General features: G+C 34.4%; 11 non-coding genes across 11 annotated transcripts; all 11 read left to right on the forward strand.

Moving 5' to 3' along the window:
• The first annotated feature begins 632 nt into the window (after positions 1-632).
• Trnal-caa (transfer RNA leucine (anticodon CAA)) lies at positions 633-748 on the forward strand. The gene is made up of 2 exons: positions 633-670; positions 703-748. It is a non-coding gene; the product is annotated as a tRNA-Leu (tRNA).
• A 2047-nt stretch (positions 749-2795) lies between these two features.
• Positions 2796-2912, forward strand: Trnal-caa (transfer RNA leucine (anticodon CAA)). Its single transcript has 2 exons — positions 2796-2833; positions 2867-2912. It is a non-coding gene; the product is annotated as a tRNA-Leu (tRNA).
• A 2056-nt stretch (positions 2913-4968) lies between these two features.
• Trnal-caa (transfer RNA leucine (anticodon CAA)) lies at positions 4969-5084 on the forward strand. The gene is made up of 2 exons: positions 4969-5006; positions 5039-5084. It is a non-coding gene; the product is annotated as a tRNA-Leu (tRNA).
• A 2063-nt stretch (positions 5085-7147) lies between these two features.
• Positions 7148-7264, forward strand: Trnal-caa (transfer RNA leucine (anticodon CAA)). The gene is made up of 2 exons: positions 7148-7185; positions 7219-7264. It is a non-coding gene; the product is annotated as a tRNA-Leu (tRNA).
• Positions 7265-9326: 2062 nt separating this feature from the next.
• Trnal-caa (transfer RNA leucine (anticodon CAA)) lies at positions 9327-9443 on the forward strand. Its single transcript has 2 exons — positions 9327-9364; positions 9398-9443. It is a non-coding gene; the product is annotated as a tRNA-Leu (tRNA).
• Positions 9444-11500: 2057 nt separating this feature from the next.
• On the forward strand, positions 11501-11616 carry Trnal-caa (transfer RNA leucine (anticodon CAA)). Its single transcript has 2 exons — positions 11501-11538; positions 11571-11616. It is a non-coding gene; the product is annotated as a tRNA-Leu (tRNA).
• Positions 11617-13682: 2066 nt separating this feature from the next.
• On the forward strand, positions 13683-13799 carry Trnal-caa (transfer RNA leucine (anticodon CAA)). The gene is made up of 2 exons: positions 13683-13720; positions 13754-13799. It is a non-coding gene; the product is annotated as a tRNA-Leu (tRNA).
• Positions 13800-15855: 2056 nt separating this feature from the next.
• Positions 15856-15971, forward strand: Trnal-caa (transfer RNA leucine (anticodon CAA)). The gene is made up of 2 exons: positions 15856-15893; positions 15926-15971. It is a non-coding gene; the product is annotated as a tRNA-Leu (tRNA).
• Positions 15972-18033: 2062 nt separating this feature from the next.
• On the forward strand, positions 18034-18149 carry Trnal-caa (transfer RNA leucine (anticodon CAA)). Its single transcript has 2 exons — positions 18034-18071; positions 18104-18149. It is a non-coding gene; the product is annotated as a tRNA-Leu (tRNA).
• A 2062-nt stretch (positions 18150-20211) lies between these two features.
• Positions 20212-20327, forward strand: Trnal-caa (transfer RNA leucine (anticodon CAA)). The gene is made up of 2 exons: positions 20212-20249; positions 20282-20327. It is a non-coding gene; the product is annotated as a tRNA-Leu (tRNA).
• A 2059-nt stretch (positions 20328-22386) lies between these two features.
• Trnal-caa (transfer RNA leucine (anticodon CAA)) lies at positions 22387-22502 on the forward strand. Its single transcript has 2 exons — positions 22387-22424; positions 22457-22502. It is a non-coding gene; the product is annotated as a tRNA-Leu (tRNA).
• The last annotated feature ends 586 nt before the right edge of the window (positions 22503-23088 follow it).

Genomic DNA, 23088 nt, shown 5'->3' on the forward strand with positions numbered 1-23088 from the left:
ATTAACAATGGATTTAATTTTTAACATTCCATTTTCCATTATCTTTAACACTTGCCTACAGGGTTCGATTCTAACCTTATCCTAATAGCTTAGAACTGCACGCCTGTGGAATTGACTTCTGTTTTCCTGCTTTCCAGCTGACTACAATATGGTTGTCTTCAAGTTCAACGTAAACAAGTTCTTGATGAGCCGTTCCACTTACGTTAACAAATTTACCGAATTTCCATTACTAACAATTACTATGTTGTTCAATTGACTACTGTACACTCTTAACCTTTATCCTCGAGTGGTTTCTGGGCCTTGGGCGATGCTTATGTAAAAAAAAATATCATTTTTACTTATCTAGTATGTCTTCTTACTTACATGATAAGGGGGCAGCCCTTTCATGTAACATGAAATTAGTGACCATGATGAAAAGATATGAACTTCACCAAACAATCCACACATTACGAACCGAACCATTTTTTTTTTACCCTAAAGCAGCCCATGGCCTGTCTGTCAATGGGAGTGGGGGGAGTGTTGAGGATGGGGGCGGTAAAAAAAAAAACAGCAAAACAGTAAACTGTGAGTCATTGAAAACTGATATTACTTTTACTAATAAGTAAAAATAGGTCAGCATTTAGTGAATGTGTGTCAGGATGGCCGAGCGGTCTAAGGCGCCAGACTCAAGGAATGTAGATTCCTTAACCAGGATTATGAGTATTCTGGTCCACGAATGTGGGCGTGGGTTCGAATCCCACTTCTGACAACATTTTTTATTTTTTTTATAATTTATACATAATCGTCTATCAAAAGTAATTATGTTCATAAAAACAACACTCTTTCCTATTTTTTTGTTGTTGTTCATTTCAATATTTTAGTATGATCGTTTAAAATTTTTTAAATATTACAAGTGATAAATTTTTACTTTCTTTCTACCTTTAAATCATCTTTAAATGACGACCGTTACATATTTTCGGGTATACTAAAAACGAATATCACATATAAATTTTTGACAGAACAATAGTTTCTAGATATTAAGACAATTTTTTTTATCTAATGCACTACTTAATAAATGCCAGTGGCAATCGCCATTCTATACATGAGGAGGAGGGGGTGTTTTGTAACACGCATGCGTATTAGTACTCTTCAGTTGGAAAAAAAAAGATGACCGCCAGTAAAAACACAGTGGATTACATTGGATAATAAATGTCTTAATATCCAGAAAACTGTGCCGAAATTTAAATCTGATATTCGTTTTTAGCATACCCCAAAACCATTAAAAGTCGTCAATTTAACGGTAAATGCTGATATGAAAAAAAAAAAAAAAAAGAAGCAAATGACATACCTTATATATTTTTTTTAAACCGGAAGATGTTTTCTTAATTTTGAATGTTGTATAGGGGTACCTATTGGGAGAAGATAACGGGTTCATATTGTGCCACATATATAACGATGGTGATGTATAACGGCGTACATATAATACACGAATGACGATGACAATTTTGATGGGAAGACATTTATATCTGGCTGGGATGCTTCTTGGGGACTTCATATTATTAATACATACTGTATGCAACAGTTCTAATACACATATAGAGAGGAGGAGGAGAGGAAGCACTTCCTTATGATGATGGTGGGGACCATTATTTTGGACGGGCTTGATGATAAAACACATTTACCTTTTCTGTTGTAAAGAATGACGATACGAGACAACACTTACAAAATATATTTCTTTATTCATCAACCGGCCGATCGGTTACATCAGGAATTCAAACTTGGATCTACATGGTCTAATCTTCTACCCTCTGCCTCTAAGGGGCTCCCACTAGAACTGACTCTCCCTCTCCTCAACTCTGTCTTTCAACGCTTGACTCTCAACTCTTGGCTGATCAACTGACCTCTAACTTTGAAACCTCAGATTCCTATATTGAGAACTGTTCTTTGTTTATGACGTCAGAAGTGTGTTTTTCAAACTTGACTAATCTTTACGTGGCTTTACATATGTTTGTCCAAACACACTTTTGGCAAACAAAAGAATCCTCAACTCTAATTCTAACCTATTTTTAAACAATATATTTTAACTCGCATTGTGCATTCATTTAACTGACATATTTAATATCTAGATTTCTAAAAAAAAATGGACAATCGACTCTTTTTTTATTTAACTATTTCTAATAGAATTAACAATGGATTTAATTTTTAACATTCCATTTTCCATTATCTTTAACACTTGCCTACAGGGTTCGATCCTAACCTTATCCTAATAGCTTAGAACTGCACGCCTGTGGAACTGTCTTCTGTTTTCCTGCTTTCCAGCTGACTACAATATGGTTGTCTTCAAGTTCAACGTAAACAAGTTCTTGATGAGCCGTTCCACTTACGTTAACAAATTTACCGAATTTCCATTACTAACAATTACTATGTTGTTCAATTGACTACTGTACACTCTTAACCTTTATCCTCGAGTGGTTTCTGGGCCTTGGGCGATGCTTATGTAAAAAAAATATCATTTTTACTTATCTAGTATGTCTTCTTACTTACATGATAAGGGGGCAGCCCTTTCATGTAACATGAAATTAGTGACCATGATGAAAAGATATGAACTTCACCAAACAATCCACACATTACGAACCGAACAATTTTTTTTTTTTTACCCTAAAGCAGCCCATGGCCTGTCTGTCAATGGGAGTGGGGGGAGTGTTGAGGATGGGGGCGGTAAAAAAAAACCCAGCAAAACAGTAAACTGTGAGTCATTGAAAACTGATATTACTTTTAATAATAAGTAAAAATAGGTCAGCGTTTAGTGAATGTGTGTCAGGATGGCCGAGCGGTCTAAGGCGCCAGACTCAAGGAATGTAGCATTCCTTAACCAGGATTATGAGTATTCTGGTCCACGAATGTGGGCGTGGGTTCGAATCCCACTTCTGACAACATTTTTTATTTTTTTTATAATTTACACATAATCGTCTATCAAAAGTAATTATGTTCATAAAAACAACACTCTTTCCTATTTTTTTGTTGTTGTTCATTTACATATTTTAGTATGATCGTTTAAAATTTTTTAAATATTACAAGTGATAAATTTTTACTTTCTTTCTACCTTTAAATCATCTTTAAATGACGACCGTTACATATTTTTGGGTATACTAAAAACGAATATCACATATAAATTTTTGACAGAACAATAGTTTCTAGATATTAAGACAATTTTTTTTATCTAATGCACTACTTAATAAATGCCAGTGGCAATCGCCATTCTATACATGAGGAGGAGGGGGTGTTTTGTAACACGCATGCGTATTAGTACTCTTCAGTTGGAAAAAAAAAATGACCGCCAGTAAAAACACAGTGGATTACATTGGATAATAAATGTCTTAATATCCAGAAAACTGTGCCAAAATTTAAATCTGATATTCGTTTTTAGCATACCCCAAAACCATTAAAAGTTGTCAATTTAACGGTAAATGCTGATATGAAAAAAAAAAAAAAAAAAAGAAGCAAATGACATACCTTATATATTTTTTTTAAACCGGAAGATGTTTTCTTAATTTTGAATGTTGTATAGGGGTACCTATTGGGAGGAGATAACGGGTTCATATTGTGCCACATATATAACGATGGTGATGTATAACGGCGTACATATAATACACGAATGACGATGACAATTTTGATGGGAAGACATTTATATCTGGCTGGGATGCTTCTTGGGGACTTCATATTATTAATACATACTGTATGATATGATGCAACAGTTCTAATACACATATAGAGAGGAGGAGGAGAGGAAGCACTTCCTTATGATGATGGTGGGGACCATTATTTTGGACGGGCTTGATGATAAAACACATTTACCTTTTCTGTTGTAAAGAATGACGATACGAGACAACACTTACAAAATATATTTCTTTATTCATCAACCGGCCGATCGGTTACATCAGGAATTCAAACTTGGATCTACATGGTCTAATCTTCTACCCTCTGCCTCTAAGGGGCTCCCACTAGAACTGACTCTCCCTCTCCTCAACTCTGTCTTTCAACGCTTGACTCTCAACTCTTGGCTGATCAACTGACCTCTAACTTTGAAACCTCAGATTCCTATATTGAGAACTGTTCTTTGTTTATGACGTCAGAAGTGTGTTTTTCAAACTTGACTAATCTTTACGTGGCTTTACATATGTTTGTCCAAACACACTTTTGGCAAACAAAAGAATCCTCAACTCTAATTCTAACCTATTTTTAAACAATATATTTTAACTCGCATTGTGCATTCATTTAACTGACATATTTAATATCTAGATTTCTAAAAAAAAATGGACAATCGACTCTTTTTTTATTTAACTATTTCTAATAGAATTAACAATGGATTTAATTTTTAACATTCCATTTTCCATTATCTTTAACACTTGCCTACAGGGTTCGATTCTAACCTTATCCTAATAGCTTAGAACTGCACGCCTGTGGAACTGTCTTCTGTTTTCCTGCTTTCCAGCTGACTACAATATGGTTGTCTTCAAGTTCAACGTAAACAAGTTCTTGATGAGCCGTTCCACTTACGTTAACAAATTTACCGAATTTCCATTACTAACAATTACTATGTTGTTCAATTGACTACTGTACACTCTTAACCTTTATCCTCGAGTGGTTTCTGGGCCTTGGGCGATGCTTATGTAAAAAAAAATATCATTTTTACTTATCTAGTATGTCTTCTTACCTACATGATAAGGGGGCAGCCCTTTCATGTAACATGAAATTAGTGACCATGATGAAAAGATATGAACTTCACCAAACAATCCACACATTACGAACCGAAAAATTTTTTTTTTTTACACTAAAGCAGCCCATGGCCTGTCTGTCAATGGGAGTGGGGGGAGTGTTGAGGATGGGGGCGGTAAAAAAAAAACCAGCAAAACAGTAAACTGTGAGTCATTGAAAACTGATATTACTTTTAATAATAAGTAAAAATAGGTCAGCGTTTAGTGAACGTGTGTCAGGATGGCCGAGCGGTCTAAGGCGCCAGACTCAAGGAATGTAGATTCCTTAACCAGGATTATGAGTATTCTGGTCCACGAATGTGGGCGTGGGTTCGAATCCCACTTCTGACAACATTTTTTTTTTTTTTTATAATTTACACATAATCGTCTATCAAAAGTAATTATGTTCATAAAAACAACACTCTTTCCTATTTTGTTGTTGTTGTTCATTTACATATTTTAGTATGATCGTTTAAAATTTTTTAAATATTACAAGTGATAAATTTTTACTTTCTTTCTACCTTTAAATCATCTTTAAATGACGACCGTTACATATTTTTGGGTATACTAAAAACGAATATCACATATAAATTTTTGACAGAACAATAGTTTCTAGATATTAAGACAATTTTTTTTATCTAATGCACTACTTAATAAATGCCAGTGGCAATCGCCATTCTATACATGAGGAGGAGGGGGTGTTTTGTAACACGCATGCGTATTAGTACTCTTCAGTTGGAAAAAAAAAAATGACCGCCAGTAAAAACACAGTGGATTACATTGGATAATAAATGTCTTAATATCCAGAAAACTGTGCCAAAATTTAAATCTGATATTCGTTTTTAGCATACCCCAAAACCATTAAAAGTTGTCAATTTAACGGTAAATGCTGATATGAAAAAAAAAAAAAAAAAAAGAAGCAAATGACATACCTTATATATTTTTTTTAAACCGGAAGATGTTTTCTTAATTTTGAATGTTGTATAGGGGTACCTATTGGGAGGAGATAACGGGTTCATATTGTGCCACATATATAACGATGGTGATGTATAACGGCGTACATATAATACACGAATGACGATGACAATTTTGATGGGAAGACATTTATATCTGGCTGGGATGCTTCTTGGGGACTTCATATTATTAATACATACTGTATGATATGATGCAACAGTTCTAATACACATATAGAGAGGAGGAGGAGAGGAAGCACTTCCTTATGATGATGGTGGGGACCATTATTTTGGACGGGCTTGATGATAAAACACATTTACCTTTTCTGTTGTAAAGAATGACGATACGAGACAACACTTACAAAATATATTTCTTTATTCATCAACCGGCCGATCGGTTACATCAGGAATTCAAACTTGGATCTACATGGTCTAATCTTCTACCCTCTGCCTCTAAGGGGCTCCCACTAGAACTGACTCTCCCTCTCCTCAACTCTGTCTTTCAACGCTTGACTCTCAACTCTTGGCTGATCAACTGACCTCTAACTTTGAAACCTCAGATTCCTATATTGAGAACTGTTCTTTGTTTATGACGTCAGAAGTGTGTTTTTCAAACTTGACTAATCTTTACGTGGCTTTACATATGTTTGTCCAAACACACTTTTGGCAAACAAAAGAATCCTCAACTCTAATTCTAACCTATTTTTAAACAATATATTTTAACTCGCATTGTGCATTCATTTAACTGACATATTTAATATCTAGATTTCTAAAAAAAAATGGACAATCGACTCTTTTTTTATTTAACTATTTCTAATAGAATTAACAATGGATTTAATTTTTAACATTCCATTTTCCATTATCTTTAACACTTGCCTACAGGGTTCGATTCTAACCTTATCCTAATAGCTTAGAACTGCACGCCTGTGGAACTGTCTTCTGTTTTCCTGCTTTCCAGCTGACTACAATATGGTTGTCTTCAAGTTCAACGTAAACAAGTTCTTGATGAGCCGTTCCACTTACGTTAACAAATTTACCGAATTTCCATTACTAACAATTACTATGTTGTTCAATTGACTACTGTACACTCTTAACCTTTATCCTCGAGTGGTTTCTGGGCCTTGGGCGATGCTTATGTAAAAAAAAATATCATTTTTACTTATCTAGTATGTCTTCTTACTTACATGATAAGGGGGCAGCCCTTTCATGTAACATGAAATTAGTGACCATGATGAAAAGATATGAACTTCACCAAACAATCCACACATTACGAACCGAACAATTTTTTTTTTTTTACCCTAAAGCAGCCCATGGCCTGTCTGTCAATGGGAGTGGGGGGAGTGTTGAGGATGGGGGCGGTAAAAAAAAAAAAAACGCAGCAAAACACTAAACTGTGAGTCATTGAAAACTGATATTACTTTTAATAATAAGTAAAAATAGGTCAGCATTTAGTGAATGTGTGTCAGGATGGCCGAGCGGTCTAAGGCGCCAGACTCAAGGAATGTAGCATTCCTTAACCAGGATTATGAGTATTCTGGTCCACGAATGTGGGCGTGGGTTCGAATCCCACTTCTGACAACATTTTTTATTTTTTTTATAATTTACACATAATCGTCTATCAAAAGTAATTATGTTCATAAAAACAACACTCTTTCCTATTTTTTTGTTGTTGTTCATTTCAATATTTTAGTATGATCGTTTAAAATTTTTTAAATATTACAAGTGATAAATTTTTACTTTCTTTCTACCTTTAAATCATCTTTAAATGACGACCGTTACATATTTTCGGGTATACTAAAAACGAATATCACATATAAATTTTTGACAGAACAATAGTTTCTAGATATTAAGACAATTTTTTTTATCTAATGCACTACTTAATAAATGCCAGTGGCAATCGCCATTCTATACATGAGGAGGAGGGGGTGTTTTGTAACACGCATGCGTATTAGTACTCTTCAGTTGGAAAAAAAAAGATGACCGCCAGTAAAAACACAGTGGATTACATTGGATAATAAATGTCTTAATATCCAGAAAACTGTGCCAAAATTTAAATCTGATATTCGTTTTTAGCATACCCCAAAACCATTAAAAGTCGTCAATTTAACGGTAAATGCTGATATGAAAAAAAAAAAAAAAAAAGAAGCAAATGACATACCTTATATATTTTTTTTAAACCGGAAGATGTTTTCTTAATTTTGAATGTTGTATAGGGGTACCTATTGGGAGGAGATAACGGGTTCATATTGTGCCACATATATAACGATGGTGATGTATAACGGCGTACATATAATACACGAATGACGATGACAATTTTGATGGGAAGACATTTATATCTGGCTGGGATGCTTCTTGGGGACTTCATATTATTAATACATACTGTATGATATGATGCAACAGTTCTAATACACATATAGAGAGGAGGAGGAGAGGAAGCACTTCCTTATGATGATGGTGGGGACCATTATTTTGGACGGGCTTGATGATAAAACACATTTACCTTTTCTGTTGTAAAGAATGACGATACGAGACAACACTTACAAAATATATTTCTTTATTCATCAACCGGCCGATCGGTTACATCAGGAATTCAAACTTGGATCTACATGGTCTAATCTTCTACCCTCTGCCTCTAAGGGGCTCCCACTAGAACTGACTCTCCCTCTCCTCAACTCTGTCTTTCAACGCTTGACTCTCAACTCTTGGCTGATCAACTGACCTCTAACTTTGAAACCTCAGATTCCTATATTGAGAACTGTTCTTTGTTTATGACGTCAGAAGTGTGTTTTTCAAACTTGACTAATCTTTACGTGGCTTTACATATGTTTGTCCAAACACACTTTTGGCAAACAAAAGAATCCTCAACTCTAATTCTAACCTATTTTTAAACAATATATTTTAACTCGCATTGTGCATTCATTTAACTGACATATTTAATATCTAGATTTCTAAAAAAAAATGGACAATCGACTCTTTTTTTATTTAACTATTTCTAATAGAATTAACAATGGATTTAATTTTTAACATTCCATTTTCCATTATCTTTAACACTTGCCTACAGGGTTCGATTCTAACCTTATCCTAATAGCTTAGAACTGCACGCCTGTGGAACTGTCTTCTGTTTTCCTGCTTTCCAGCTGACTACAATATGGTTGTCTTCAAGTTCAACGTAAACAAGTTCTTGATGAGCCGTTCCACTTACGTTAACAAATTTACCGAATTTCCATTACTAACAATTACTATGTTGTTCAATTGACTACTGTACACTCTTAACCTTTATCCTCGAGTGGTTTCTGGGCCTTGGGCGATGCTTATGTAAAAAAAAATATCATTTTTACTTATCTAGTATGTCTTCTTACTTACATGATAAGGGGGCAGCCCTTTCATGTAACATGAAATTAGTGACCATGATGAAAAGATATGAACTTCACCAAACAATCCACACATTACGAACCGAACAATTTTTTTTTTTTTACCCTAAAGCAGCCCATGGCCTGTCTGTCAATGGGAGTGGGGGGAGTGTTGAGGATGGGGGCGGTAAAAAAAAAAAAAACGCAGCAAAACACTAAACTGTGAGTCATTGAAAACTGATATTACTTTTAATAATAAGTAAAAATAGGTCAGCATTTAGTGAATGTGTGTCAGGATGGCCGAGCGGTCTAAGGCGCCAGACTCAAGGAATGTAGCATTCCTTAACCAGGATTATGAGTATTCTGGTCCACGAATGTGGGCGTGGGTTCGAATCCCACTTCTGACAACATTTTTTATTTTTTTTATAATTTACACATAATCGTCTATCAAAAGTAATTATGTTCATAAAAACAACACTCTTTCCTATTTTTTTGTTGTTGTTCATTTCAATATTTTAGTATGATCGTTTAAAATTTTTTAAATATTACAAGTGATAAATTTTTACTTTCTTTCTACCTTTAAATCATCTTTAAATGACGACCGTTACATATTTTCGGGTATACTAAAAACGAATATCACATATAAATTTTTGACAGAACAATAGTTTCTAGATATTAAGACAATTTTTTTTATCTAATGCACTACTTAATAAATGCCAGTGGCAATCGCCATTCTATACATGAGGAGGAGGGGGTGTTTTGTAACACGCATGCGTATTAGTACTCTTCAGTTGGAAAAAAAAAGATGACCGCCAGTAAAAACACAGTGGATTACATTGGATAATAAATGTCTTAATATCCAGAAAACTGTGCCAAAATTTAAATCTGATATTCGTTTTTAGCATACCCCAAAACCATTAAAAGTCGTCAATTTAACGGTAAATGCTGATATGAAAAAAAAAAAAAAAAAAGAAGCAAATGACATACCTTATATATTTTTTTTAAACCGGAAGATGTTTTCTTAATTTTGAATGTTGTATAGGGGTACCTATTGGGAGGAGATAACGGGTTCATATTGTGCCACATATATAACGATGGTGATGTATAACGGCGTACATATAATACACGAATGACGATGACAATTTTGATGGGAAGACATTTATATCTGGCTGGGATGCTTCTTGGGGACTTCATATTATTAATACATACTGTATGATATGATGCAACAGTTCTAATACACATATAGAGAGGAGGAGGAGAGGAAGCACTTCCTTATGATGATGGTGGGGACCATTATTTTGGACGGGCTTGATGATAAAACACATTTACCTTTTCTGTTGTAAAGAATGACGATACGAGACAACACTTACAAAATATATTTCTTTATTCATCAACCGGCCGATCGGTTACATCAGGAATTCAAACTTGGATCTACATGGTCTAATCTTCTACCCTCTGCCTCTAAGGGGCTCCCACTAGAACTGACTCTCCCTCTCCTCAACTCTGTCTTTCAACGCTTGACTCTCAACTCTTGGCTGATCAACTGACCTCTAACTTTGAAACCTCAGATTCCTATATTGAGAACTGTTCTTTGTTTATGACGTCAGAAGTGTGTTTTTCAAACTTGACTAATCTTTACGTGGCTTTACATATGTTTGTCCAAACACACTTTTGGCAAACAAAAGAATCCTCAACTCTAATTCTAACCTATTTTTAAACAATATATTTTAACTCGCATTGTGCATTCATTTAACTGACATATTTAATATCTAGATTTCTAAAAAAAAATGGACAATCGACTCTTTTTTTATTTAACTATTTCTAATAGAATTAACAATGGATTTAATTTTTAACATTCCATTTTCCATTATCTTTAACACTTGCCTACAGGGTTCGATTCTAACCTTATCCTAATAGCTTAGAACTGCACGCCTGTGGAACTGTCTTCTGTTTTCCTGCTTTCCAGCTGACTACAATATGGTTGTCTTCAAGTTCAACGTAAACAAGTTCTTGATGAGCCGTTCCACTTACGTTAACAAATTTACCGAATTTCCATTACTAACAATTACTATGTTGTTCAATTGACTACTGTACACTCTTAACCTTTATCCTCGAGTGGTTTCTGGGCCTTGGGCGATGCTTATGTAAAAAAAAATATCATTTTTACTTATCTAGTATGTCTTCTTACTTACATGATAAGGGGGCAGCCCTTTCATGTAACATGAAATTAGTGACCATGATGAAAAGATATGAACTTCACCAAACAATCCACACATTACGAACCGAACAATTTTTTTTTTTTTACCCTAAAGCAGCCCATGGCCTGTCTGTCAATGGGAGTGGGGGGAGTGTTGAGGATGGGGGCGGTAAAAAAAAACCCAGCAAAACAGTAAACTGTGAGTCATTGAAAACTGATATTACTTTTAATAATAAGTAAAAATAGGTCAGTATTTAGTGAATGTGTGTCAGGATGGCCGAGCGGTCTAAGGCGCCAGACTCAAGGAATGTAGATTCCTTAACCAGGATTATGAGTATTCTGGTCCACGAATGTGGGCGTGGGTTCGAATCCCACTTCTGACAACATTTTTTATTTTTTTTATAATTTACACATAATCGTCTATCAAAAGTAATTATGTTCATAAAAACAACACTCTTTCCTATTTTGTTGTTGTTGTTCATTTCAATATTTTAGTATGATCGTTTAAAATTTTTTAAATATTACAAGTGATAAATTTTTACTTTCTTTCTACCTTTAAATCATCTTTAAATGACGACCGTTACATATTTTCGGGTATACTAAAAACGAATATCACATATAAATTTTTGACAGAACAATAGTTTCTAGATATTAAGACAATTTTTTTTATCTAATGCACTACTTAATAAATGCCAGTGGCAATCGCCATTCTATACATGAGGAGGAGGGGGTGTTTTGTAACACGCATGCGTATTAGTACTCTTCAGTTGGAAAAAAAAAGATGACCGCCAGTAAAAACACAGTGGATTACATTGGATAATAAATGTCTTAATATCCAGAAAACTGTGCCAAAATTTAAATGTGATATTCGTTTTTAGCATACCCCAAAACCATTAAAAGTCGTCAATTTAACGGTAAATGCTGATATGAAAAAAAAAAAAAAAAAAGAAGCAAATGACATACCTTATATATTTTTTTTAAACCGGAAGATGTTTTCTTAATTTTGAATGTTGTATAGGGGTACCTATTGGGAGGAGATAACGGGTTCATATTGTGCCACATATATAACGATGGTGATGTATAACGGCGTACATATAATACACGAATGACGATGACAATTTTGATGGGAAGACATTTATATCTGGCTGGGATGCTTCTTGGGGACTTCATATTATTGATACATACTGTATGATATGATGCAACAGTTCTAATACACATATAGAGAGGAGGAGGAGAGGAAGCACTTCCTTATGATGATGGTGGGGACCATTATTTTGGACGGGCTTGATGATAAAACACATTTACCTTTTCTGTTGTAAAGAATGACGATACGAGACAACACTTACAAAATATAGATGATTTCTTTATTCATCAACCGGCCGATCGGTTACATCAGGAATTCAAACTTGGATCTACATGGTCTAATCTTCTACCCTCTGCCTCTAAGGGGCTCCCACTAGAACTGACTCTCCCTCTCCTCAACTCTGTCTTTCAACGCTTGACTCTCAACTCTTGGCTGATCAACTGACCTCTAACTTTGAAACCTCAGATTCCTATATTGAGAACTGTTCTTTGTTTATGACGTCAGAAGTGTGTTTTTCAAACTTGACTAATCTTTACGTGGCTTTACATATGTTTGTCCAAACACACTTTTGGCAAACAAAAGAATCCTCAACTCTAATTCTAACCTATTTTTAAACAATATATTTTAACTCGCATTGTGCATTCATTTAACTGACATATTTAATATCTAGATTTCTAAAAAAAAATGGACAATCGACTCTTTTTTTATTTAACTATTTCTAATAGAATTAACAATGGATTTAATTTTTAACATTCCATTTTCCATTATCTTTAACACTTGCCTACAGGGTTCGATTCTAACCTTATCCTAATAGCTTAGAACTGCACGCCTGTGGAACTGTCTTCTGTTTTCCTGCTTTCCAGCTGACTACAATATGGTTGTCTTCAAGTTCAACGTAAACAAGTTCTTGATGAGCCGTTCCACTTACGTTAACAAATTTACCGAATTTCCATTACTAACAATTACTATGTTGTTCAATTGACTACTGTACACTCTTAACCTTTATCCTCGAGTGGTTTCTGGGCCTTGGGCGATGCTTATGTAAAAAAAAATATCATTTTTACTTATCTAGTATGTCTTCTTACTTACATGATAAGGGGGCAGCCCTTTCATGTAACATGAAATTAGTGACCATGATGAAAAGATATGAACTTCACCAAACAATCCACACATTACGAACCGAACAATTTTTTTTTTTTACCCTAAAGCAGCCCATGGCCTGTCTGTCAATGGGAGTGGGGGGAGTGTTGAGGATGGGGGCGGTAAAAAAAAAAAAAACGCAGCAAAACACTAAACTGTGAGTCATTGAAAACTGATATTACTTTTAATAATAAGTAAAAATAGGTCAGCATTTAGTGAATGTGTGTCAGGATGGCCGAGCGGTCTAAGGCGCCAGACTCAAGGAATGTAGCATTCCTTAACCAGGATTATGAGTATTCTGGTCCACGAATGTGGGCGTGGGTTCGAATCCCACTTCTGACAACATTTTTTATTTTTTTTATAATTTACACATAATCGTCTATCAAAAGTAATTATGTTCATAAAAACAACACTCTTTCCTATTTTTTTGTTGTTGTTCATTTCAATATTTTAGTATGATCGTTTAAAATTTTTTAAATATTACAAGTGATAAATTTTTACTTTCTTTCTACCTTTAAATCATCTTTAAATGACGACCGTTACATATTTTCGGGTATACTAAAAACGAATATCACATATAAATTTTTGACAGAACAATAGTTTCTAGATATTAAGACAATTTTTTTTATCTAATGCACTACTTAATAAATGCCAGTGGCAATCGCCATTCTATACATGAGGAGGAGGGGGTGTTTTGTAACACGCATGCGTATTAGTACTCTTCAGTTGGAAAAAAAAAGATGACCGCCAGTAAAAACACAGTGGATTACATTGGATAATAAATGTCTTAATATCCAGAAAACTGTGCCAAAATTTAAATCTGATATTCGTTTTTAGCATACCCCAAAACCATTAAAAGTCGTCAATTTAACGGTAAATGCTGATATGAAAAAAAAAAAAAAAAAGAAGCAAATGACATACCTTATATATTTTTTTTAAACCGGAAGATGTTTTCTTAATTTTGAATGTTGTATAGGGGTACCTATTGGGAGGAGATAAGGGGTTCATATTGTGCCACATATATAACGATGGTGATGTATAACGGCGTACATATAATACACGAATGACGATGACAATTTTGATGGGAAGACATTTATATCTGGCTGGGATGCTTCTTGGGGACTTCATATTATTAATACATACTGTATGATATGATGCAACAGTTCTAATACACATATAGAGAGGAGGAGGAGAGGAAGCACTTCCTTATGATGATGGTGGGGACCATTATTTTGGACGGGCTTGATGATAAAACACATTTACCTTTTCTGTTGTAAAGAATGACGATACGAGACAACACTTACAAAATATATTTCTTTATTCATCAACCGGCCGATCGGTTACATCAGGAATTCAAACTTGGATCTACATGGTCTAATCTTCTACCCTCTGCCTCTAAGGGGCTCCCACTAGAACTGACTCTCCCTCTCCTCAACTCTGTCTTTCAACGCTTGACTCTCAACTCTTGGCTGATCAACTGACCTCTAACTTTGAAACCTCAGATTCCTATATTGAGAACTGTTCTTTGTTTATGACGTCAGAAGTGTGTTTTTCAAACTTGACTAATCTTTACGTGGCTTTACATATGTTTGTCCAAACACACTTTTGGCAAACAAAAGAATCCTCAACTCTAATTCTAACCTATTTTTAAACAATATATTTTAACTCGCATTGTGCATTCATTTAACTGACATATTTAATATCTAGATTTCTAAAAAAAAATGGACAATCGACTCTTTTTTTATTTAACTATTTCTAATAGAATTAACAATGGATTTAATTTTTAACATTCCATTTTCCATTATCTTTAACACTTGCCTACAGGGTTCGATTCTAACCTTATCCTAATAGCTTAGAACTGCACGCCTGTGGAACTGTCTTCTGTTTTCCTGCTTTCCAGCTGACTACAATATGGTTGTCTTCAAGTTCAACGTAAACAAGTTCTTGATGAGCCGTTCCACTTACGTTAACAAATTTACCGAATTTCCATTACTAACAATTACTATGTTGTTCAATTGACTACTGTACACTCTTAACCTTTATCCTCGAGTGGTTTCTGGGCCTTGGGCGATGCTTATGTAAAAAAAAATATCATTTTTACTTATCTAGTATGTCTTCTTACTTACATGATAAGGGGGCAGCCCTTTCATGTAACATGAAATTAGTGACCATGATGAAAAGATATGAACTTCACCAAACAATCCACACATTACGAACCGAACAATTTTTTTTTTTTTACCCTAAAGCAGCCCATGGCCTGTCTGTCAATGGGAGTGGGGGGAGTGTTGAGGATGGGGGCGGTAAAAAAAAACCCAGCAAAACAGTAAACTGTGAGTCATTGAAAACTGATATTACTTTTAATAATAAGTAAAAATAGGTCAGTATTTAGTGAATGTGTGTCAGGATGGCCGAGCGGTCTAAGGCGCCAGACTCAAGGAATGTAGATTCCTTAACCAGGATTATGAGTATTCTGGTCCACGAATGTGGGCGTGGGTTCGAATCCCACTTCTGACAACATTTTTTATTTTTTTTATAATTTACACATAATCGTCTATCAAAAGTAATTATGTTCATAAAAACAACACTCTTTCCTATTTTGTTGTTGTTGTTCATTTCAATATTTTAGTATGATCGTTTAAAATTTTTTAAATATTACAAGTGATAAATTTTTACTTTCTTTCTACCTTTAAATCATCTTTAAATGACGACCGTTACATATTTTCGGGTATACTAAAAACGAATATCACATATAAATTTTTGACAGAACAATAGTTTCTAGATATTAAGACAATTTTTTTTATCTAATGCACTACTTAATAAATGCCAGTGGCAATCGCCATTCTATACATGAGGAGGAGGGGGTGTTTTGTAACACGCATGCGTATTAGTACTCTTCAGTTGGAAAAAAAAAGATGACCGCCAGTAAAAACACAGTGGATTACATTGGATAATAAATGTCTTAATATCCAGAAAACTGTGCCAAAATTTAAATGTGATATTCGTTTTTAGCATACCCCAAAACCATTAAAAGTCGTCAATTTAACGGTAAATGCTGATATGAAAAAAAAAAAAAAAAAAGAAGCAAATGACATACCTTATATATTTTTTTTAAACCGGAAGATGTTTTCTTAATTTTGAATGTTGTATAGGGGTACCTATTGGGAGGAGATAACGGGTTCATATTGTGCCACATATATAACGATGGTGATGTATAACGGCGTACATATAATACACGAATGACGATGACAATTTTGATGGGAAGACATTTATATCTGGCTGGGATGCTTCTTGGGGAGTTCATATTATTAATACATACTGTATGATATGATGCAACAGTTCTAATACACATATAGAGAGGAGGAGGAGAGGAAGCACTTCCTTATGATGATGGTGGGGACCATTATTTTGGACGGGCTTGATGATAAAACACATTTACCTTTTCTGTTGTAAAGAATGACGATACGAGACAACACTTACAAAATATAGATGATTTCTTTATTCATCAACCGGCCGATCGGTTACATCAGGAATTCAAACTTGGATCTACATGGTCTAATCTTCTACCCTCTGCCTCTAAGGGGCTCCCACTAGAACTGACTCTCCCTCTCCTCAACTCTGTCTTTCAACGCTTGACTCTCAACTCTTGGCTGATCAACTGACCTCTAACTTTGAAACCTCAGATTCCTATATTGAGAACTGTTCTTTGTTTATGACGTCAGAAGTGTGTTTTTCAAACTTGACTAATCTTTACGTGGCTTTACATATGTTTGTCCAAACACACTTTTGGCAAACAAAAGAATCCTCAACTCTAATTCTAACCTATTTTTAAACAATATATTTTAACTCGCATTGTGCATTCATTTAACTGACATATTTAATATCTAGATTTCTAAAAAAAAATGGACAATCGACTCTTTTTTTATTTAACTATTTCTAATAGAATTAACAATGGATTTAATTTTTAACATTCCATTTTCCATTATCTTTAACACTTGCCTACAGGGTTCGATTCTAACCTTATCCTAATAGCTTAGAACTGCACGCCTGTGGAACTGTCTTCTGTTTTCCTGCTTTCCAGCTGACTACAATATGGTTGTCTTCAAGTTCAACGTAAACAAGTTCTTGATGAGCCGTTCCACTTACGTTAACAAATTTACCGAATTTCCATTACTAACAATTACTATGTTGTTCAATTGACTACTGTACACTCTTAACCTTTATCCTCGAGTGGTTTCTGGGCCTTGGGCGATGCTTATGTAAAAAAAAATATCATTTTTACTTATCTAGTATGTCTTCTTACTTACATGATAAGGGGGCAGCCCTTTCATGTAACATGAAATTAGTGACCATGATGAAAAGATATGAACTTCACCAAACAATCCACACATTACGAACCGAACAATTTTTTTTTTTTTACCCTAAAGCAGCCCATGGCCTGTCTGTCAATGGGAGTGGGGGGAGTGTTGAGGATGGGGGCGGTAAAAAAAAACCCAGCAAAACAGTAAACTGTGAGTCATTGAAAACTGATATTACTTTTAATAATAAGTAAAAATAGGTCAGTATTTAGTGAATGTGTGTCAGGATGGCCGAGCGGTCTAAGGCGCCAGACTCAAGGAATGTAGATTCCTTAACCAGGATTATGAGTATTCTGGTCCACGAATGTGGGCGTGGGTTCGAATCCCACTTCTGACAACATTTTTTATTTTTTTTATAATTTACACATAATCGTCTATCAAAAGTAATTATGTTCATAAAAACAACACTCTTTCCTATTTTGTTGTTGTTGTTCATTTCAATATTTTAGTATGATCGTTTAAAATTTTTTAAATATTACAAGTGATAAATTTTTACTTTCTTTCTACCTTTAAATCATCTTTAAATGACGACCGTTACATATTTTCGGGTATACTAAAAACGAATATCACATATAAATTTTTGACAGAACAATAGTTTCTAGATATTAAGACAATTTTTTTTATCTAATGCACTACTTAATAAATGCCAGTGGCAATCGCCATTCTATACATGAGGAGGAGGGGGTGTTTTGTAACACGCATGCGTATTAGTACTCTTCAGTTGGAAAAAAAAAGATGACCGCCAGTAAAAACACAGTGGATTACATTGGATAATAAATGTCTTAATATCCAGAAAACTGTGCCAAAATTTAAATGTGATATTCGTTTTTAGCATACCCCAAAACCATTAAAAGTCGTCAATTTAACGGTAAATGCTGATATGAAAAAAAAAAAAAAAAAAGAAGCAAATGACATACCTTATATATTTTTTTTAAACCGGAAGATGTTTTCTTAATTTTGAATGTTGTATAGGGGTACCTATTGGGAGGAGATAACGGGTTCATATTGTGCCACATATATAACGATGGTGATGTATAACGGCGTACATATAATACACGAATGACGATGACAATTTTGATGGGAAGACATTTATATCTGGCTGGGATGCTTCTTGGGGAGTTCATATTATTAATACATACTGTATGATATGATGCAACAGTTCTAATACACATATAGAGAGGAGGAGGAGAGGAAGCACTTCCTTATGATGATGGTGGGGACCATTATTTTGGACGGGCTTGATGATAAAACACATTTACCTTTTCTGTTGTAAAGAATGACGATACGAGACAACACTTACAAAATATAGATGATTTCTTTATTCATCAACCGGCCGATCGGTTACATCAGGAATTCAAACTTGGATCTACATGGTCTAATCTTCTACCCTCTGCCTCTAAGGGGCTCCCACTAGAACTGACTCTCCCTCTCCTCAACTCTGTCTTTCAACGCTTGACTCTCAACTCTTGGCTGATCAACTGACCTCTAACTTTGAAACCTCAGATTCCTATATTGAGAACTGTTCTTTGTTTATGACGTCAGAAGTGTGTTTTTCAAACTTGACTAATCTTTACGTGGCTTTACATATGTTTGTCCAAACACACTTTTGGCAAACAAAAGAATCCTCAACTCTAATTCTAACCTATTTTTAAACAATATATTTTAACTCGCATTGTGCATTCATTTAACTGACATATTTAATATCTAGATTTCTAAAAAAAAATGGACAATCGACTCTTTTTTTATTTAACTATTTCTAATAGAATTAACAATGGATTTAATTTTTAACATTCCATTTTCCATTATCTTTAACACTTGCCTACAGGGTTCGATTCTAACCTTATCCTAATAGCTTAGAACTGCACGCCTGTGGAACTGTCTTCTGTTTTCCTGCTTTCCAGCTGACTACAATATGGTTGTCTTCAAGTTCAACGTAAACAAGTTCTTGATGAGCCGTTCCACTTACGTTAACAAATTTACCGAATTTCCATTACTAACAATTACTATGTTGTTCAATTGACTACTGTACACTCTTAACCTTTATCCTCGAGTGGTTTCTGGGCCTTGGGCGATGCTTATGTAAAAAAAAATATCATTTTTACTTATCTAGTATGTCTTCTTACTTACATGATAAGGGGGCAGCCCTTTCATGTAACATGAAATTAGTGACCATGATGAAAAGATATGAACTTCACCAAACAATCCACACATTACGAACCGAACAATTTTTTTTTTTTTACCCTAAAGCAGCCCATGGCCTGTCTGTCAATGGGAGTGGGGGGAGTGTTGAGGATGGGGGCGGTAAAAAAAAACCCAGCAAAACAGTAAACTGTGAGTCATTGAAAACTGATATTACTTTTAATAATAAGTAAAAATAGGTCAGTATTTAGTGAATGTGTGTCAGGATGGCCGAGCGGTCTAAGGCGCCAGACTCAAGGAATGTAGATTCCTTAACCAGGATTATGAGTATTCTGGTCCACGAATGTGGGCGTGGGTTCGAATCCCACTTCTGACAACATTTTTTATTTTTTTTATAATTTACACATAATCGTCTATCAAAAGTAATTATGTTCATAAAAACAACACTCTTTCCTATTTTGTTGTTGTTGTTCATTTCAATATTTTAGTATGATCGTTTAAAATTTTTTAAATATTACAAGTGATAAATTTTTACTTTCTTTCTACCTTTAAATCATCTTTAAATGACGACCGTTACATATTTTCGGGTATACTAAAAACGAATATCACATATAAATTTTTGACAGAACAATAGTTTCTAGATATTAAGACAATTTTTTTTATCTAATGCACTACTTAATAAATGCCAGTGGCAATCGCCATTCTATACATGAGGAGGAGGGGGTGTTTTGTAACACGCATGCGTATTAGTACTCTTCAGTTGGAAAAAAAAAGATGACCGCCAGTAAAAACACAGTGGATTACATTGGATAATAAATGTCTTAATATCCAGAAAACTGTGCCAAAATTTAAATCTGATATTCGTTTTTAGCATACCCCAAAACCATTAAAAGTCGTCAATTTAACGGTAAATGCTGATATGAAAAAAAAAAAAAAAAAAGAAGCAAATGACATACCTTATATATTTTTTTTAAACCGGAAGATGTTTTCTTAATTTTGAATGTTGTATAGGGGTACCTATTGGGAGGAGATAACGGGTTCATATTGTGCCACATATATAACGATGGTGATGTATAACGGCGTACATATAATACACGAATGACGATGACAATTTTGATGGGAAGACATTTATATCTGGCTGGGATGCTTCTTGGGGGACTTCATATTATTAATACATACTGTATGATATGATGCAACAGTTCTAATAAACATATAGAGAGGAGGAGGAGAGGAAGCACTTCCTTATGATGATGGTGGGGACCATTATTTTGGACGGGCTTGATGATAAAACACATTTACCTTTTCTGTTGTAAAGAATGACGATACGAGACAACACTTACAAAATATATTTCTTTATTCATCAACCGGCCGATCGGTTACATCAGGAATTCAAACTTGGATCTACATGGTCTAATCTTCTACCCTCTGCCTCTAAGGGGCTCCCACTAGAACTGACTCTCCCTCTCCTCAACTCTGTCTTTCAACGCTTGACTCTCAACTCTTGGCTGATCAACTGACCTCTAACTTTGAAACCTCAGATTCCTATATTGAGAACTGTTCTTTGTTTATGACGTCAGAAGTGTGTTTTTCAAACTTGACTAATCTTTACGTGGCTTTACATATGTTTGTCCAAACACACTTTTGGCAAACAAAAGAATCCTCAACTCTAATTCTAACCTATTTTTAAACAATATATTTTAACTCGCATTGTGCATTCATTTAACTGACATATTTAATATCTAGATTTCTAAAAAAAAATGGACAATCGACTCTTTTTTTATTTAACTATTTCTAATAGAATTAACAATGGATTTAATTTTTAACATTCCATTTTCCATTATCTTTAACACTTGCCTACAGGGTTCGATTCTAACCTTATCCTAATAGCTTAGAACTGCACGCCTGTGGAACTGTCTTCTGTTTTCCTGCTTTCCAGCTGACTACAATATGGTTGTCTTCAAGTTCAACGTAAACAAGTTCTTGATGAGCCGTTCCACTTACGTTAACAAATTTACCGAATTTCCATTACTAACAATTACTATGTTGTTCAATTGACTACTGTACACTCTTAACCTTTATCCTCGAGTGGTTTCTGGGCCTTGGGCGATGCTTATGTAAAAAAAAAATATCATTTTTACTTATCTAGTATGTCTTCTTACTTACATGATAAGGGGGCAGCCCTTTCATGTAACATGAAATTAGTGACCATGATGAAAAGATATGAACTTCACCAAACAATCCACACATTACGAACCGAACAATTTTTTTTTTTTTACCCTAAAGCAGCCCATGGCCTGTCTGTCAATGGGAGTGGGGGGAGTGTTGAGGATGGGGGCGGTAAAAAAAAAAACAGCAAAACAGTAAACTGTGAGTCATTGAAAACTGATATTACTTTTAATAATAAGTAAAAATAGGTCAGTATTTAGTGAATGTGTGTCAGGATGGCCGAGCGGTCTAAGGCGCCAGACTCAAGGAATGTAGATTCCTTAACCAGGATTATGAGTATTCTGGTCCACGAATGTGGGCGTGGGTTCGAATCCCACTTCTGACAACATTTTTTATTGTTTTTATAATTTACACATAATCGTCTATCAAAAGTAATTATGTTCATAAAAACAACACTCTTTCCTATTTTTTTGTTGTTGTTCATTTCAATATTTTAGTATGATCGTTTAAAATTTTTTAAATATTACAAGTGATAAATTTTTACTTTCTTTCTACCTTTAAATCATCTTTAAATGACGACCGTTACATATTTTTGGGTATACTAAAAACGAATATCACATATAAATTTTTGACAGAACAATAGTTTCTAGATATTAAGACAATTTTTTTTATCTAATGCACTACTTAATAAATGCCAGTGGCAATCGCCATTCTATACATGAGGAGGAGGGGGTGTTTTGTAACACGCATGCGTATTAGTACTCTTCAGTTGGAAAACAAAAGATGACTGCCAGTAAAAACACAGTGGATTACATTGGATAATAAATGTCTTAATATCCAGAAAACTGTGCCAAAATTTAAATGTGATATTCGTTTTTAGCATACCCCAAAACCATTAAAAGTCGTCAATTTAACGGTAAATGCTGATATGAAAAAAAAAAAAAAAAAAGAAGCAAATGACATACCTTATA

Source organism: Euprymna scolopes, chromosome 40, assembly GCF_053919585.1.
Source record: "Euprymna scolopes isolate OS-2025 chromosome 40, ASM5391958v1, whole genome shotgun sequence".
In the NCBI taxonomy this organism is placed as follows: domain Eukaryota; kingdom Metazoa; phylum Mollusca; class Cephalopoda; order Sepiida; family Sepiolidae; genus Euprymna; species Euprymna scolopes.